Below are 20,954 nucleotides of genomic sequence, written 5' to 3'. Positions count from 1 at the left end.
AGTAGGAGAGGTGCAGTACCACATAATTAACCTATAAACACATTTTAAATAGGTGATGGATTCTGCATTTTGGAGTTCATTAATAGATTCAACAGAAAAAAACAGCATAGCTGTAGGTTGCTCCAAAAGTAATATCTCCTTTTTATTTCCATAGAAACAACAGCTAGAAAGAGTACAATAACTCTATTTGATAGAGCAAATTCTTAGTTACAAAACACTTTTTCAACACCTACAATAGCTACACATTTTCACCAGCAATGAACAAAAGCCTGCATGCCATGCTTATAAAAGTCTGTACCAGTAGAGGTGACCCAGTGTTTCACAGCTGCTATGATGGCGCTGCTGCTTAAACACACCACCTGTACTGCACTCACATCACTGTTCAGTCACCCCAAACATTCAGTAAGTGTTGAAGAATACCAACGGATGCAATTTTCTCCACAGGGAGGAACTGAATTCCACACCTTTGTTTCATCTGCACTTTCATGTCAGACGCCATTCTGTCAGACTGCCCCTCTGCTGCCATCTATTACACAGCAATAAATGTAATGGATTACAAGCGGGAAGGTTCAACCTCTTCTGCCATGCCACTAACATCAACCTTTGACAATGTGGGCCAACATAATAAAATAGGAGGCATTACTTTCAGAGCAGCCCTAATAAATGCTAGTAAATTACTTTGTTTATCATGACAGCAGGCAGAGATTACAATTCTTTTTCTCCTTGAATATATAAAGATTGCATTTCTGTTTTACCAGATTTATTGCATGCAGATCAATCAGGACACCAGCAGTAACATTTCAAATAAGTACTTGTGGTTTTGTTTAACTATCATAGGCAATTATTCTGTAGCAAAATGAAAAGTTAAATAAAATATATATATAAAAAAGACTGGATTAGAATTAATTATTTCAGAATTCATTATTCACACGTAGGAATCAGATATGAACACAGTGCACTCACCTTTATAAATTGTTCTCCAATACAAACACAATGCAGTATGTTTGGAACTTGAAAATAACTGAGTTTGCTTGAGGCAGAAGCAAAAAGTGAAATGCAGACATGGATGGTTGACAAATATACCAGCAAAAATACTAATTCTACCTTTTATATGTATTTTGGATTGTATAAATATAAGACTCATTAGTGGCTCTTAAAATCTCCCTAATGACTTTTACAGTCACAACTACACAGAGGGGGAAGAGGCACTGCAGTAGTGAGTAATCCCAGAGACCCATTAGTACGAGACTTAATTCCTGGTTGTTTCCAGAGACGTGCAAGGATTTGCAACCTGAGGTGGGAGATATATGAATAATTAGAAAGGGCAATAATAAGAGAGAAAGGAACACATTTCAATTAAAAAAAAAAAAAAAAAAAAAAAAAGACCCAATATTTCTAAAGTTTTTGCACAGAAAATCTGTCTATGTTTGGAAACAGCTTCTGAGGATGGATTCTGTCAATTCTGCTCTAGGGTAAACAAAATTCTCAAAATAGCTCCATCCAGCAGAAGAGCCCAGGTCCAACTCAGCTTGCACACAAGAGACTGTGAATGAAATTGATCTTATGTAGGTTCCTTCTACACCTGAAGATTTTTTAGCACTGCTGTATTTACACAAATGTACATTAAAAAGTACTGTTGGGTCCTTTCGAAAAATCTGGATGCTGCTATTTTCCTGTTACTTTCTAATAGGAACAATGAATAATGAGCCAATAAAAAAAGAAAAAAACGATTTAAGATTTCAGAAAAATACTATGTCATTTATTATGATGCTATTTTACAACAGCTACTTTGAGAGCATTTCCTCTTGCCTTTTTTTTTTTTTTTAAATCACAAATAAAGTATCTTTTATTATCTGTAAAATAGAGAGACATGCATTTGAAGGGTGACTTGTTCAGTAGATAAGGAATTGTTTGAACTGGTTGGATGGCCATAGCCACATGGTTGAGGTCAACAGTTTTATGTCCAGGTGGAGGCCAGTGATGAGTGGTGTCCTCCAGGGGTCCATCTTGGGGCCAGTGCTCCTCAACATCTTTATCAATTACTTAGATAATTCATCAAGTGCATCCCCAGCAAGTTTACTGATGACACTAAGCTGAGTGATGTGGCTGATTATAGCAGAAAGAAGTGATGCCATCCAAAGGGATCTGGGAAGAGTGAAACCATGTGAACCTAATGAGATTCAAAATAGCAAGGGCAAGGTGATGCAATCCCAGATACGTGCACAGATTGGGAGATGAACAGACAATATCTTGGCACTGTTCAGAATCTATTGTTTCAAATTAATGTATTTCGTGTATAGAAAAATCAAAACTCAGCACTGACAGTGGTTTACTAGAAAGTGTATATCTATAAATCAAAACCTTGTAGAATAAGATGACAGAAGATTAAGTGCATTCATCATGTGAGTTTTTGATGGCAGATATATTTCTTGTCATTGCAATGCACCCTGTAAGAGTTTAAGTAGAAAACTGTAGCCTTGTGAACCTGTTGTCCTTTCCTTAGTTAACTAAATCTCTATCAAATTTTCTGGTACAAAGATAGATATAGATAGAAATTATTTTCTGAAGTATTTACCAACTCCCTTTACCAGTAATTTTATTCAAATGAACTACAATTTTATTGAACAGAAAATTGTAGTTAATCTTTTCTTACACATACAAAGCACAGTGAACTGTAAAGAAATCAAGACAAATTGTACTAAACTTTCTTTAAACAAATTAGTCGTTATTTTAATAGTAAGTACTTCAAGGGATGTTGTCATGTCAACTTTTCTGTCCTAGAGCAGCTGATTATTTTTAATTTTTCCAATTTTTACTAAAAGACGTAGTCTATTTCAGTTAAAAAAATGCTATACAGTAGCACTTTACATCACTTTTTGTGTTAGGAATAGGAAAGGGAATAGATTATTTTACAAGAAAGTGTTTTTGTGTATGCTTCAAAGTGCATAGCTAAACTCTTAAACAGCTTCTTGTTTGAAAATACAATATAAATAATACATCAATCATGATTAAAGGCTGACCCAATCCCATCTAATGCTGCTATTGGATTACATTATGTCAAAATATATACTGTCTATGGATGCACAAACAAAACCAAACTTCCTTCAAGAGCCTAAATACTTTCTTTGCTGGCTGTGTTCCACACAGTAAAGTACTAGTCAATTTTCTGTTAAGTGGAATGAGCTTCTTAAACAGGGATGAAACAAATCAGCAAAAGAGAATGGAAGGGCTAATACTGCCTTTTCTTACAGCACTTCTGCACTGCAGATAAGTATCAGATTTAGAAACTTGGAGATGTTTCTTGGAAAAGTTCAAGCGAAGGTTTGGTAATCAAGGCAAAATGATCAAAATAAACTGTGATATGGGCTTGCTCCATTATCATTTAATCAAAAACCCCCCTACTGCTAAAACTATTTTATATAACCTTTCTGATTAAGCAATTATGGGGCATATAATTGAAAAATTGTCCTGTATCTAAATATGGAAGTCATAAATACTTTATTCTGCACCTGAAGAGCACATATACTTAATTACAATGAGTGCACTATCAGAATGTGTGGAACAATAGTTCAGCAACAGAATGCTAAGGTGGTGAGGAGGTGAGACTATTAAAAAAAGAATATTTTTTAATACCAAAAAAAACACAGCCATATCCTGGATTTACTGGAGATTTAGAGATTGGGGCAATCACTCATAACTACTTGCATGTCTTATTCATATATCAACTATATATTTATTTCCATTTTTTAATTATGCAGTGTCAAGCTTCAATTTCTACACTGGGAAATGCATGATTGAAGTTTTTACAAATTTTTATAAAATTTCAGTTGAAATGCCTGGACCATTTTTTAAAAACAATGGAAGGAAAACATGTATATTCACATATATTAATTTAGAACTACTTTGATACTGCTACTCTTTCAAAGCAGAGATTTTAAATTTAGCACAAAGATGGCCTGGGCATAATATACCTCTGGCCATCTGTGTAAAATACGTAAAGAATTTAACTATACTATGACCAATTCCTTGAAAAGCTACATTCCATAAGAAGTGCATCAATCCCTATCAAAAATCTGTGCAGAAATACCTGTTCCGGAACACACAGCACTTTGTTTCCTTCATAAACTATACTGGTTCCCCAAATGCCTAAGCACTGTCTGCTCAAAATATTTTTATTAAATTACTGCAATTACATTGCAGAAGGAATGTTTGTTTACCAGAAAACAAAACCTCAGCCTATATTATAAACTTGAATAATCTCTTAACATAAAGTTTTCATCCTAAGAGTAGTGTTTATGAACAACAGTGTATAGAACATAATTTAAACAAAACAAAACAAAAAAAATCCATGGGGAAAGAAACAACACAGGAGAAAGAGAGAACGCTTATCATCCCATTCACCACATTTCTAGAAGGTGCTCAGGGCCACGTGACTCTATGGATCTTTTATCTCCCTTGATCACTCTTTTGTCCTCTGTTCCATGGAAATGTGAAAAAAAGATGTGTAAAACACACTCTGCAGAGAATCAGAAATGTCAAAGAGCTCTGCAAATACGGGAATGTGTGATAGACACATTTCCACAGTGGAGAAACCATGAAGAGTCCAAGGAGAGAAAGTATTTGACAGGTATACGTAGAAAAAAAATGGAGATCATCATCAGGGAAAATGAGGAATCAAAGGAGAAGAATAAGATAGGAACTTAATTTGAAATGGCACTGAAATTCTTCAGTGATGAAAGAAAAACGATGCTACAATGGAAAAGGGAAGAAAATAAACTTAAAGAAGGCCCAAGTAAAACCACACATATCCAAAGTCTGAAAATAATGAAGTCTGAAAATGAAACTAGGAGCACAAGAGACGTCATACTGGGAAAAAAAAAAAAAAAAAAAAAAAAAAAGCAAGCTGAATATCTGTTCGAATATTCTGACATTGATACTAGGTAGTACCAGAGACATCAGAGTAAGATATCCACTTAGCATACAGTGGAGAATAATTTAGGTCTAGGGAAGGTTTATTATTATTTATTTTAATCCAGATAGTGTTCATTTTTGTCATGAAACATGAAATAATATGGGGGGAACAAAAAAGTCGAATTTATGGCAGCAAACTACTTTTGGATGTTTTTGTTAACTTGTGCCTGACAGGTTATTAAAGTGTGAATCTTCACAAAGCATTTTAGATAACAATATACAAGCTCAAGTGCTGGTTCCCAACGTGACAAAAAATAAAAATTCTGCACCAAGGAACAAGTGAAATACAGTTACAGAAACCTGTCCCTACAATTGTGAATAAAAGTACCTTTAACCTCAACCCTCTGATTTTCCTCAGGTCCTAGAAAAGCTTATTTCTTTTGAAATTGCTGCTTTTGTTTTGTTGGGTCCTAGCCTGTGAAACATACAATGAAGTAAAATGCACAGCAAATTTAAGTCATGGCAACATGTGTTTTATGTTCCTGCTAATAAAATGTGCTGATACATTGGATTTTGTCTAATTAAATAAATACCAAATAACTATAAATAAAAATTATATTGCTAAAAACATTTCAATGCTTTGCACAATTCAAGATAAAGAATATTTTTTATCAAGTCCCATCTTTCTCACATAAGTTCCCGATAGACAACATATTTTCCATCTTTTCTCACTGTTCATAAATCTATTATCTAGGTAATTTTATACTTAGGTAAAAATGATTTCACTGCAGCACATAATATATATTAATAAGAATGTATGACTTTTTCTAATGTTCTTCTTTTCTTTCCACTTCTGTCTTAACAATCACATAATTCCTGTTCTGCTTTATAATGAATCATATGCAGAGGTAAGGAAATAGCCAGTGGAGATGCACATCCATAAGAGATTTATGCGTGACTGGCATGATTTTAATAGAGACATCTTTGTCAGTTTTTTTCCTTTTTCCATTACCAACTGTACTTATGGCAAATCTAAGTGTTAATCTCTTATGGCACACAGCATAAGCAAAGATGTGCAGAAGAATACACAGTTACAAAATTTTCACATTATCTACAATGACACTACAAGTCATTGGTAATTTACCACATAAAATTTTGTATCAATAAGCAGCATTTTGAGACTGGCTCTGTTTGACACTTATTATTTCTACAGATACCACTCTAAAGCTGCATTTGATTCCTTTTTCTCTCATGCTTTACAGTACAGTTTTGCACAGTAGCTTGCACTTTTGAACACAGTAGTTCTGCAGTCTCTGCTGTATACCTACCTGCCCCAATTCTCTGTACCCAGTTTTCTCCCAGCTGCCTACAGCTGTCACCACCACCTTCCCCCTTGCCCATTCAGTTCTGCTTCTGCCTTCAGCTGTGCCCTCCTATCTGCCCAAGAACCCACTCTGGGACACATTTGGATCAGTTTCAGTAATAAGCACAAATCATGAAGGGCTGCAAAAGGATCTCACAGTACTGAGTGACTGGGCTACAAAAATGCAGATAAAATTTCATGTGGATAAATCTAAAGTGATGCACAGAGCAAAAAGAAGAATAATTCTAATTTTGCAAATAATGATGAGCTCTCACGGATCAGGTCTTGGGTTTAAAATAGATAGCTGAATGAAGTGCCAGAGCAGTGTTTAACAGCATTTCAATGAATATTGTTGTGAATGCTGAACATTATTATTATTATTTTTTAATTCCCCAGTCAAGAAAAGTGATAAATATGGAAGATATAGTAGAGTTCTCTAAAATCATGTTTGCTACGAAAAGAATGAATTGGAAATGACTACTCACCACCTTTCCTATGGAAAAGTTACACCAGTGAAAAGGAGATAGGAGTCTATAGCAACAACAAGAGAATTCTTTACACAATATGCAGTTAAGATGCTAAACTATTTGTAACAGGATGTTAACATCTGTATGATTTAAGAGACTCGTGGAATAATTGTCCACTGAAATCCACTATGAATATGCAAATATTATTATGTTTCCCTCTTCTCTTACACTCATTGGTTGAAAGCACTGCAGAAAGAGCAACCGGCTAGGTAGACCTTTTGGTCGACAGTGGATGGGTATTTCTACATTCCTAAGTTTCTGATCACAAACACATTTCCTCTTTTCTGTAACTATTTTTGTTGTATTATCTAGTTTTCCTCAATGAGTGTCTCACCACTTATTACCGTGTCTTATTTCAAGCTTCAATTTTCCATTTTGATTGAAGACTTTGTACAAGAATCCAGATATTAGTACTAGTCAGTCCACAGTATAGGCAGGGACTGATGTTTCTGAACATCATTTATTATTTACATATTTGAAGACAAAAGGTATGACAAATTCAGTGGATTCTGTAAGACTACTGTTTCTTGATTCTGTAAGACTACTGATCAGACTGTTATTTGTCTAGGTTTTCAAGAGAAAGCCAGATTAGAAGGACTTGCTCTGTTTCCTGGACTACCAGAGAAACACAGTAATCAGAAAACATCCAAATTGTCAGACTTATCAATAACCTACCTTCTCCAGTTGTTAGCCATGAAACCTACTTTCATTGTATTATCTGTACTGTCTTCTTCACATACCTTCATCACACTGCAGATTCCAGAGAAGAGTAAATCCTGCTAACATACAGAGAGGAATTTTATCCTAGTCTATGAATAAAAAGTGCTATAACCATAATAAAAACAGCATCTTCAATCATTTGAAGAGCCTCAAAGTTCCGTGGTAAGTACTAGAATACAGCAGGAACTCAGTGAATTGAGCTGTACCTCAGAGAGCATCTATTTTGTATCACTGTGCCAAAGGATCTTCATGTGAAATCGAGAGTTTGTTCCTCCTGAAGTCATAGCAATGAGACAAATTGTAGGAGGCTAACCTACAGCACCTGGTAAAAAAACAGCTATTATAAAACTGTGTTATACCTGGCTGATAACAGCTTACATGATATTCTTTTGTAAAGGGTACAGTTTCTTGTCTAAGATAGAAGTAGCCAATTTAAATAACACTTGCTTTTTAATATATGCTGTTTTAAAAATAGTAATTAGTAAGACCAATAAAACCCAACAGTTTAGTTTCTTAAAAAGTTTACCTAAAAAGTATAGTATCTTCATTTAATTTGTCATTTAGTTCCACTAAATGAACATTCCTGTAACAGTTCTTAAATCCTTTCCATCTATTGCCCATCATAAAGATTTCTGCTTTTAACATTTTACTTATTTTTATCCTCATTTTTTCCTTCAGCTTCTTTCCCAAATCCCCCAATCTAGGGAGCAGATGCTGAGGCACCAGTGACTCATTAATGTGAAGAGGATTTTTAACATGAGCAAAAATAAAGCCTATAAACAGTTCCACATTTACCAGTCTTGGTTGTACTAGAGAAATCAACAAAACTCTGTTAAGAAAAGAAGAAAAAAAAACCCAAGTCTCTGTATATGTTATAATAGACCTACTGTCTCAGAGCAATGTCACAGACCTTCACATTTCATCTTTAAATAATGTCAGAAGAATAAAACAGTTTTCCTTTCTCTTACCCACTAACATAAGTATGTAAGAGCAGATACAACACTGAGTAGCACTTAAATTAATGAGACCATTGTTAAGGCAGTTCAGAGGTTCAGAGACAGGTTTGCAAGGAGCAATTCCTCACTGGCTGCTTCACATGCACAGTTGTAACTGTTCTAAAAACAAACAAACATATCAACCAGTTTTACTTCCTTGTAAAGTAGGCGTGCATATGTAATTATTTTATCTTTTCCTCTACCCAATATTTATATTCTAGCTTCCACTGAAATAACAAAGTATCTCAATGCTGCAATTTAATTCTTGCCTAAAAACCCCCTCCACATTCCCCCAAAACACCATGCTTCACGCCATTGCCAAGCAGAATGCAAAAAGGAGGTTAAGGAGTAAAGGAAAAAAAGTAAGCAATCATATGTTTCAAAGGAACAGTGAGCAACTCTTACATGAAGACATGACAGAAACATCAGACAGTCTGTGTAGGAGAAAATCTTTTTTTGGCAAAATCTGTTTTCCTCAGAATTCCTCCAGAAATATTTAGGTCTGATGAAATCGAAGCTGGACTAAACATCTCTGCCTTGATGACTGGGATACACAGAACTTTAAAGATTCTTTTACTGAATGAACAGATTTATGAGTTTAGGAAGCCTCATCCTTTTCAGGTTTCACTGCCTTCTGATTCCACCTCTAAGAGAGGACCACTTCTAAGAATTAGTTGCCTTACCTGTGATTCAGTTTGACATCAGACTTAGGTGTGTCAACATCTTTGTATGCCTTTGAACTTGCCAGCTGTATCCCCTCGGAAACAAAAGACATTAACCAAATGACACTAAAGGTGTGATTCATTGGAACTAAGTAGGCAGAGTTGCTCTCTGGGCTTCACAGAGAGACACTAACTGGTTCTCAATTCACTGAAATCAGAAGGTTGACATCTAGATCATATGTACACAAGCTCCCCTAAAACTCATGTTTAGGTGTCTAATTTCAAATTGAAAACCTGTCTTGTCTCAATGGACATTCACATAAATAGAAAAAAAAAAAATACAATTCACATAAATAGAAACAAAAAAAGCCCAAAAAAGTGCAATTAAAAAAAAACTCCACAGTATAAATGAAGTCTCAATATTCCTCCTTTTCACTGCAGAAGGAGAATTTAAAAACCATTACCCTTTAAGTACTTAGGTAGGACAAGACATTTAATCTTCTGCATTCATAAGACTTTTAGTGACTTACCACACAGAATTGCTCAGGAAGTGAACTTGAAATTCAACCCAATCCACCTGTATTCCCTACAGTGCCTTAAATACAAAACCCAACATCAGCTGTTCCTACTTTCTAGTCTCCTCTTCTGAGAAAGCTCAGATGAAATTCCATGTAATCTATCCTTCCATCCAGAAAGTTGTGCTTCCTTATTTCCTACAGGATGGTTACAGCACAACTGCTAGCTCTTAGGAGCAGACCATGCAAAAGAACAGGTAGATGAAACATGTGAAACACATGGGCCGAGCCTTATTCTCTTTGTGAAACAGAAGTTCATAGATATTAAGTAACAGTACATCCTTTTCTATTGTCTAGGCTAGGATGGCTTTTTTTTTTTTTTTTTTTTTTTTGCAGTTTTTGCTTTTAAAAGGCCGCATGGTTTAGAAACCTGGAAATAGCATTAATGGTCTATGAGAGTATATATTTTTAGGTAACGTTTTTTTTCCCCTGAAAACTGAACACAGTCATCAGCTGTGGTTGAAAACGTTGCTCTATAATAGCTTCTGCAGAGACTTCAGAATGCATTTTGCTGTGACAGAAGATCTTTACTTAGTAGAAATCAGAACTCAGCATTGAAGATGCACATGGTGGCTATATAAATAATAAATTCTACAGCTATAACTACTTATCACCTCACTTCAAAATACAAAACTTTCTACACTGAGTAGCACCTAAATGGGTGAGATAAAGCCAGACACACTTCCCTCTTTTTGTTCCACAGCATAGAGTTGTGTGATCAAAAGTCATTCCATCTGAAGTCTTGTTGGATGAGCAGCAAATAAGTCTTCAAACATCCGTGTTTTATGTAGCCGCATGTCATCTGTTTCACTTTTTAGAATGTTGCATTTTGAACACTTATTTTTTAATCTTTGTGCTACACTACAATGTAAAATACAGGCAATCAAGAATAAATCAACATCTTTTCAAAAGCACGCTTAAAATAAATCCATAAAATGGTTCTCCAATTGTCTTCTATGCCAGTTATTATATACATTCTGATTTGAGGATGTCTATAGATTTATCTCCTTTTTCACAAGGATATACACAAAAGTCACTCCAAGAAATCTGCCTTTGTATATTTTGGATAATCGTATTCTACAGCAATGGTTAAATTTAGCAACAATCTAGTAGGATTCTTTTCTGTAGCCAGAGAACTGGTGAGGAATGAACCTTTATGGGTGATAATTCTAAGCTATCAAGTAAGACCTATGCTTCTACCTAAGTTATATTTGTCTTGTTCAGAGCCTTCAGCTTTCCTTCTTATACTACAGCTACATATTGCATTTCTAATCATTACTTCACCCCTGCTTTTTAAAATCTATCACAGCTCCATGCTACCAGCTGTTGTTTTCTTTCCTAATGCACTTTACTTGCAAGGCAAAAAAAAAAAAAAAAAACACAAACCAGATTTAGATTTCTTTGAACTTCATCCTTACTCACTGCTTTTCAGCTCCTGAGACAAACGGAAGAGATCATTCTTTGCTTCAAAGTCAGTAATAATCTAGGACATAAACTTGATAAGGAAGTCAAACATGGTAAATGAGGATACTGTCAGTTAGAATCATTGATCTGATTTCTACAAATTTGTGGAATTGCAAAGACTGGTTGACTTGAAAACTGCAGTGGTTTAAAAGGTTGCCTAAATCTAAACAAATAAGTGCAGATTTTAGGGTGTATGCTTTTAAGGTAAGAAACAGAAATCAAAGGAGCTACTCACAGGCAGATAAAATGAAGTACTTCAATGTTAGCAGAATTGGGGCTATATTGCAGTATAAAAGTCGGTAATTTTAGTTTAGTTAGCCATTTTCTAGTTTATATAAACTAAGACAAAATAAGCCATTCAAATTACATTTAAAGTATATGTACTCTGCCTTCTATTTCTGTTCATTCCATAGCCTGAATTTAAAAAGTAACAAGACAAAACAAACAGAAGTCTAAATTAAACTGGTACAGACAGAGTCGTTAGCTACACAGAAAGCATCAGACGCACATCTTTTGTTAAAAAACATGCACAATATTTTGTGAATTTTGAGCATATTGATAAGGAAATAGAAATTGTCAGTGTAAAAAATGCTGCATCACTATAGTTCCTGAGAACTGCAGGTAATATTTCCACCAACACAAATAGCTGCATTTAAATTACAGAATATAGCTTGCAGGCTTGGCTTTCTTTTTAAAAAAAAAATTCAAATCTTAAGAGTATATTAGATTATATAAGACAGGCATCTAAAATGGATGTGCAAAACGTATTCTGCAATAAGCTTTTTGTGTCTGAAGAAAAGTAACGAAACCCATAAAGTATGGCTCTACAATGTTAGTTCTGAGAAAGGGCAAGTGAACTTCTCCAAATCTTAACAAACAAAAACATTTAAGAGGAACCACGTATGAAACAAAATTTTTTGCTTGGCCCTTCACAGCAGTATGCACTAAGCTTAGCATGCTGACTACACAGGACGTGTTTTATAAAAAGAAGTTGGATCAAACACTTGAGTCTATCAACTGGGAGCACAGACCAAGTCATCATTTTCCAGTGTAACACTGAGTGAAGAATTAGGATGATGTATATGTTGAGATTTTCAGCTTTTTTGCAGATCCTTTGCATCAGTCCACACATACAGCAGCACTAAAAATGATTACTGTTTTATCGTCTAATGAAGTCCTTACAACTTTTAAATACAGTAATGTATTTTAGTCTTTTGTTTAGGATTTTGTCCAGAGAAAGGGATTTATTTTTCCTGTCAGTGGGTTGCTGGAGTGGGCTGGTCTGCCATCCCTGGAGGTGTTCAAGAAACATTTAGGTGTTTCACTTGGGAGTATGGTTTGGTGGGGAAATATTGGTGATGTGTGGACGGTTGGACTAGATGATTTTGGAAGTCTTTTCCAACCTAGGTGATTCTATGATTCTATGATCAGTACAGATAGGGTATTACCTGCTGGAAAGTGGCTCTGCAGAGAAGGACTTAGGGGTCCTGGCAGTCAACAGGTTGGTCATGAGCCAACAATGTGCCCTCACAGACAAAAAAGCCTGGTTCCCTTGGGTGCATTAAAAACAGCAGGGCCAGCAGCTGGACGGAGGTGATCCTGTTCTTTACTCTGCCATGGTGAGGCAACAGCTGGAATCCTGTGACCAATTCTGGGCTCCTTAGTTCCAAAAAGACAGATAACTTCTAGAGGGTGTTCAACAGATGGTCACAAAGATGATTAGAGGCAAGGAGCATGCCTTGTACAAGGAAAAGCTGAGATACCTGGGATTGTTCAGCCTGAAGAAGAGAAGACTGAGATAAGATCTCATCCATGTTTATAAGTATCTAAAATGCAGGAGTCAGTGGATGGGGCCAGGCCCATTTCAGTGATGTGCAGTGCTAGAACAAGGGACAATGGGCAAAAAATGGAACATGGGAATTTCCCTAAGACATGCAAGGAAGAACATCTCCAAAAGTGGCAGAGCAGAGAGGTTGTGAAGTCTCCTTTGCTGGAGATATGCAAGACTTGTCTGGATGCTTTCCTGCTCAACCTACTTTAGAGAACCTGCTTTAACAGCGGTGTTGGACCTGATGACCTTCAGAGGTCCCTTCCAACCCCTGTGATTCTATGATTCCATGTAGTATGTAATGCATAGTCAAGGTTGAATCAAATGTATCAGACTACAATTCATTACTTGGATGGTATGAGGACATAGAATAAGACACAAGATTTGAAATATAACTTTCAGATTGAAAAGATCCATATTTATACACTCTTGTGCAAGTCCCAGAATTGTCAGTAATTACAGTTTTCAGGTAACAGGTACATGCTTCTGTGTTAAGCACATTAACTAAATCTAAGTCCCTTCAGGGAAGGGGGTGAAAAAAGCCAAACCTGTTCAGTGAAAACAACACTGCTTTTATGAGACAAAGAGGCTGTTAAGGTTAGGCAGAACTGCACTATGCTTTCTGAAACAAAATTCTTATCTTTTCAAGTGAACTAATACCTACAGAATTTTCCTAAGTACTAATTACAGACTGTGTGTTTTTAACTAATGTAAAATTGTGGCTTTTATCTCTCTGTAGGAATACTATTATCGTACCAGCTCTACTTTTTAAGTTCTACAAGAACATACTAGAGATTTTTCTTTTTTTCCTTTCATTTTGGTAACTTAACTTTTTTTTCACAGCACTAACATACCTGACACCCTCAGTCTCTTGTATAAATCTTAGCCCTTTGCAAGACAGGTTATCCAGATAGATTATTATTATTATTATTATTATTTATTTAAATATCAGGAAATAATGAATATATTATATTGTGTTTAGTCGTGTCTGCATCTTTCAGTGTGCTCAGCAGCATTTCTTAAAGTTTGTTCCATTTCGAAAGTGCTTCATTCCAAAACATGTTTCTTCTCCCAGTTGCCTCTTACAGCTAGAGAGTTCTTGCGAGTATAAAGTATCACGGTGAACTGTCACGTGACAAATTACCACTGTCATCCATCAAATATTAAAGCTGCTCACTACTGACCTTGAGCACCACTTATGCTCCCACCACCACAGCCCTTTTCTAAGTCAGCAGGGTACAGCTGGCACAAATTCAGCCGAGCAATCAGTTTCGTTCCAGTTCACAAAAGTTGAGGCTTCTAAAACTACTATGCATCATGCTGTTGAGTCCTGACCACCCTGGAGAAAGGTGTCCAACACCTGACTGTTGCTACTGAGGAGTATTACCTGCACACATTGATTTGCAGCAAAGTATTTCTCAGTATTTCCACTTAACGTTTACTCTCAGGGAAACAGTGTAGCAGGAGATATTTATGAGTTGCTTTCAGCTTAAAAATAAATCACCTCTAATTCCTCTAAGCGAAATCAATCAAAAGTCTGTAAAAAATGGACTTGTTGTTTGGTCGATTCTGGCAGAAAAGTAAACAGCACTTCAGCTTTTCTCCACCATTAAGGTCTAAATGGCCTAGAAAGTAAATCAATATCTCCAGTCAGCCTTCTGGCTATTGTTTAGCCAGTAGATATACTGCCAGTAGATGGCTTACTGCACTCCTCTGGGACTAACCTGTAATCCTCAGAGAGTAATAATAAGTTCGTTATCTAGTTCAGCTCTCTGTTGTACATTTAAATGGACCACATCCATCAGCAGCACTTGTTAAAGTTAAAGAACAATGACATCCCATTCAACCTTTTTCACAGTGAAATACTAACAGTGTCTGATGGAGAAAATTATTGTTAAAAATCTTATTTGCTGTCAAGTTGTTAAAAATGGAGTACTGCAAATGAGGAAAACGATAAATAAGGATTTTTCTTATACAGGAAACATTCTTTTCATTAATGAGTTAAGTTATGGTGAAGTTTCTTTCTGTCACAGATCATGCAATCCTTCATTATTCATATTAATCAGTTTCAAATATTTCTGCTTAAATACCGCTGTGAAGCAGGCAGCTGTCAGAACCAATGAGCACTTCTATGTCATTGCTGAGCTACCAGATGTTTGCTGGACCCAAACAGTTTTGCCTCCCTCTACCTAGGAGTGCACAAGAAAGACCTCTTATTTTGCACAGTGGAGCTGTAAAAGCATTTTCTCTCAGGTCACAGAAGTTGTGCTGTGCTCTTTGCCAGGGAGAGTTTCTCTCTGATCTGAGCGCTCAGTTTTATTGTTTACACACATTTTCTCTGATAAAAGTGAAGACTATCGCAACATGGCAAATAAAACATTAATTTTTCTGTAGTTTGTCTGAGAATTTAAAAAAACTTCCTGCTTACTAACTGCAGTGAATGGATCCATACTGTAAATTGTGCACGTAAAGACTGCTGCAGCTTCATACTCCTTCCTCAGAGGATTACAGAAATATATATTTATCATGGACACAACTGCCACACTGCAGCAGGTTCTTTTCTCTGATTCAAGAACATTTAGGAAGAACAGAAAAGGAAAAGAGGTGAGTGGTAGATCTATGTCTCAAGCAAGAGATTTCTACACTTTCTATAGTTAGTAACTATTTATTTAGTTAGTTAGTTAGTTAGTTAGAATTGTCTATCTGGACTGCAGCCACATTTAGGTGAATGACAAACAGTCTTCATATCACAAGGAGAGTTGACAGAGTCCTAAATAATAGTTAAAGAATTGATCTTTCTAATGGATCATCTAAATTCAGAAGTTAAACTCAAACAGCAGTTCTCTAAAAAAGGACAAAGAGAACTTCATTACAGTGGTAATTCCTGAAATGCAGCTTTAGTTCCTGGTGAGCTGTTGGTACTGGGATCACCACTAGGTGACAGCTAGAGAGCACCCAGCATGCCCTGATGTTCTAACAACTTTGCTCCATCCCTAAAGGAATTTACTCAGTTCGGAGGAGTTTTTTAGATCACTCCACATAGCGCTGTAATGAAAATCAATAGAATTTAGGTTTGCATAAGCTTGTATCTTCATTTTGAAGATATCTGTTACTCTTGTGTGGCATAATGCTTACACATCTTAAAAATGGAGCCTCAAAGTCTTCTTAATGGAATAAATCTTTGGCAAGAATGAGGTCTGGTGAAAGGATGGATCAAAGACATCAAAGGAAAACCTGAAAAGTATTACAGAAAGTGTCCTCTCAAAATATTTTGCAAAAAGTGGTTCTCATCCCTCCTCAAGTATGCAAGATGTAAATTAGAATTAAAGGAAATGCCTTCTCTACTTTTGATTTGATTTAGATTTCTTGACTTTTGATTTGAGGATTTATATCATTGCAAGAAACCAGCAATGCTTTTTATATTTTAGGAAGGGAATTTTTTTTGCTTTGGATATTGTTTTTGTATAGTTATATTTCACCATTCCTACATTAATTCTATCTCTTTAAGCTTCTGTGCCTTGTAATATCCTCCTTTACCAAAACAATCAATCTCTTTGCAATTAAATGACATCTCATACGGATATTTCCCGTGATGCCCCCATACTTCAGCTTTTTTCTCTTTATCATAAATGATTAAAATTCATCTATATGTTGACTTTTTCCAGCTTTTGCAGCTTTTGGGGAAAACTTTTCCATTTTCTATGTTCTTTCTGAAGGCTGGACACTAGAATCATATATATTACCACAGCAGTAGTACAAGGAATGACACATAAAATTTAAGTAATTGCTTTCCTACTTACAAGCAAGATTCTCCTACTCGTAAACCAAGGACTATATGTGCTTTCTAAAGCATGGAATCACCTTTAGAAGCTCCCAGTCAGCTCATTACCAGGCATGAGCATATAGTCCTTCAGTCCTATCCAGAGTCAGTGTTTTCTGAAATGAATTACTCCATTTCCCACATGATCTATATTTGTGATTTCCAGATGTCTGACCTTGCAGTTAGCTAATTTGAAAAATATATAGTACCATCCAGACAACTACATTGTTTACATTTCTGCATTATTAAAATTTTTCTAAGATGAAAACTTTCTTAGCAATGCTTTCTTATAGATCTCTGATAAAGACACTAAGTTACACTGTGAAAAATAAGTATTTAATTTGGTATACATATTTTGGACATAAAAAAAAAAAACATTTTTAACTATAGAGAAGTGGCTTTCATTGGCTATGCACTTTTGGTTTATGTAACATGCTGATAAGAAAATATTAGAAACAGAAGATGCATAAAATGCATTTTGGCTTTCGTGGAGCGTATTATAGAATTCATTCAGTATGCTTCTAATCTCCTATAACATTAAAAACATGCTAAAACCTAAATACCATTAAAAAACCTTTAGATACTTATTTGAAAGAATTATCTCACCCTTTGTGCAGGAACTAATAATCTTAGTCGCAATGTACGTGCTGGCGCAAACTGCATAGTTTGATAATTATTTTAGGCATGTATAACACAGTCATATTCTAGTAGCTGATAAAGGAACATATATTCTTTCTCTGTCGATTTAGCCAGAGAGAAAAAAAACAATTTGATTATTTTAAGTATGATTATGTTAAACAAACAAACAAACAAACAAACAACAAACGAGCTCTACAGAAACAGACTCCTATTTAATCTTACCTATTCCTGATATTTCTTGGGTCTAAAGCTGAATATTTTATCCAAATGCTGGGACTCAGGAAACAAATTCTTTTCAAAGCTTTGCTGATGAGGTGTGAGAAGATACTTAAAGTTACCCATAGTTAACAGTTAAGACTGAATTTTCAGAGCCAATCATCATTCTCAGTTGACTGATATACCACCAGAAGTTTCATATTACAGATAAAGAAGAAAATAAGCAGTCTCTTCAACACTATGGCACCAACAAAACAGAGAAATTACAAGTTCTAACATTAGTCAGAAATAGCGGTAACAAAACATCCTGATGGAAATAGCTTTAAAGTTGATGTAAACAGACCTTTCTTAGCACAAAGTAACCACAGGGAGCCCAGTTTCAAAACACTTTTGCTTTTCTCTGCTGTACTTAGATAATATGAAAAAGTGGAATTCATTCTCTGCAACAAGCAGTGCACTAAGAGGGCAGGTGCTGTAGGTGCTGTCATACAGCCACCCCTCCAGCCAGACTCACACAGAGCATCCTGACAGCCCACAGCACTGCAAGAGATGTAGCCAGGATTAGTGATTGGATCATGGGGTAAAATGGGAGAAAGTTAACTAACTTCTAGCTCTATTGAGATGCTCATCATTTGGGAGCATGCAGATGGCTGCTAAACTTAAGTTTTCTTAGTTTTCCAAAATTCCTCTTTTGAGCAAAAAACCTAAAACCAGAGGCTGGCAAAGGCACTATAATCCATCTGTGTTGGCATGGGTCACTGGCCCTGTGAATACCTCTCATATCCTAGAGCACCCTATGCAGGCATGGATCTACAATGAAAGAACCTAAAAAAGAGGTAGAAAAGTACAGCCTATGGAAATTCTAGTAAATTTAACATCCGAATTCAAAGTCTAAGAAGACTGTAAATGTCAGGAATATTCTAGATTGGTTTTTTTAAGTCTTTTCATTCAATGACAAATTCTGATGTTTAATGGCTACTTGAAAAAGAGACAAATGTCTCACATAGCCACTTTCTAGCTGACAAAATTGTAATTTTGTCATTAATTAGGACAGGTACTTATGTCTAACTGGATTATTTACATAACCTACAGTAACCTATTACCTTTCATCATCTTTTTAACTGAGTCCTTTAAGCATAGCAAATATACTGCTTTTATTTATAAATGAAGAGTAAGGACAGAGAAGAATTAAGAACATCTGGAACGTCTGTTCTTAGGAAGTCTGAACCTACACTTCAACATCTGTTGCTTTTATCAACACATAATACATTTTTCCAGAGTCTGTCACAGTTTTTAGCCACAGCAACACTGGAGTAAATCTGAAAGAATGGTCAGAACCGAAGTTCTCTCCCATCATAACCAAAACTATTTATTTCTGGCAAAATGGTTGACAAGCATTCTTCCCCCAGAATCTTGTAATTTAAAGAAGTGTAGATTAAAACACGCATTAGCAAAATCTATACACATGCCTAAGTGAATCCATCAGTGTTAGACATAAGCAGAATCAACTGTTTATGGAAAATAGCATTGCCAGGAGGTATCAATGACCTTCACCCTCTGCAAGTCTTGCAACAGGAAAAACTAACGACGAGGGAAACATCCAATATTACTGAAAACAAACTGCTAATCAACATGTTATTGATCCCTCGTTTTTGTCAAGGTCATTTAGTGTTTTAAAAAATGATCTCACGCTAAATCTTTATAGAAAAAGTGGGCTAATTTGATTTACAAAGTAAAGTGCTATTAATTATGGAAGACAGTCAATAAAAAAGCTGATTCCTCTAAACACAAAACAGGTCTTATAGCCTATGATTTACGATGATGATTATGATGGCAAAATATTTGCAGTGCTCAACATCATCTAACTTTGGTTAACTGGAATAAAAGATGGAGGAAAAATATAAACAAGCATCAACACAAAGAACATTAGGAAACAACCTTTAGAGTAGTAAAGGTAAACGTCTGGATTAAGAAGAGTAGTCAAAAAGGAAAATAATGTGTCCTATTGTTTCTTTTTCACTGCAGAGCATACAAAAATAACTTTTGTAATATTATAGCCAGATCTCTGTCTTGCTGCTGATTTGTGTAATAGCCCCTGAATGTTTAAGTTACGTAACCCAGACATCTCAAGGGCACACATCTATCTAAAAACTACAAATTTTCCCATTCTAGACTACTAGTATAGCAGTAAATTCTGGCAGTTTTTCTCTTAACTAAGGCAAACATTAGATTTTACTAAAAAAAGTTTTGTGAGACTTAAAAATATTCAAATTCAGTTTGTTTGTTTTTAAGAAATACTATTATACCCTTAAGTTAAAGACTGGAAACAACTTTTGAATTTTAAATGTTAAAAATTACGTAAATATTTCATAATATAGACATAAAAGTATTCAAGATCAGCCTAGAAATAAGTACGGGAAGGCCAGAAATGATTTACAGAAGGAAATCAATTTTAGATTAAAGAGCAGAAAATTGAAGGAATTGGAAAAATCAAATGCAACTATCACAATACATGTAGCTTTTCTTTTGTGCTCTTTTGAGTTTACAAAGTGAAAATGGGAAAATTCACACTTGTGAGAATAATTGTTTCAAGCTGCCAATAAACAAAGACAGAAATAGCATTGGTTATGCTACATCATATTTTCACACTTTTTTCGTAACTGCAAGATTTAAAGAATGTTTCTGTCACTGATGTAATCAAAGGGCTCCAAAAGGCAGCACACACAGCTTTGGCTTTCAATATATGTATCTTAATTCACTCTGGATTTTACAGCCATCTTTTTAACACAGTTATCTATCCTGTATTGTTTAGAGAGAAAAAAACTGATTTTTAGAAGAATTTATCAAACTGCAGCTTAAAAAAATATTCTCTTTCTCTATGCACAGGCAACTGGTTGAATAAACTATCATTATTGCATAGTTGCAAGGTGCTGGAAAACAGTCTAAAATAAATCTGCATCCATTGCTGAAAGCCTTCATCATGTTTGCTTTGCTTTCATGGGAACAACATGGCATTTAATTTTGATAAGCTGTCATTTTTTCTAGCATGTTTAGAGAGCAGTCAGACAGAGCAGTACATTTATGTCTTCCATCAAAAGCCTTACGATGCAGAACTACTCGTCTTCTATTGGAGTCCTTGTCAAGCTTGGTGAGCTGTTCAGGCTGAGAAAGGACAATGTCATATTGTTTTAAGCTCATGTGTCATGAAAGAGAGATACAGATCTTTTGGTTTCA

General features: G+C 35.4%; 1 protein-coding gene across 2 annotated transcripts in view; it reads right to left on the bottom strand.

Annotated features, from left to right (window-relative positions):
• The window catches only part of DGKB (diacylglycerol kinase beta), a 339,578-nt gene that overhangs the window by 87,693 nt on the left and 230,931 nt on the right, over window positions 1-20,954 (bottom strand). The window lies entirely within an intron of this gene.

This window comes from Phasianus colchicus, chromosome 6 (assembly GCF_987193195.1).
Source record: "Phasianus colchicus chromosome 6, bPhaCol1.hap1.1, whole genome shotgun sequence".
Taxonomy (NCBI): Eukaryota; Metazoa; Chordata; class Aves; order Galliformes; family Phasianidae; genus Phasianus; species Phasianus colchicus.
This window is presented reverse-complemented; position numbering and strand designations above follow the sequence as displayed.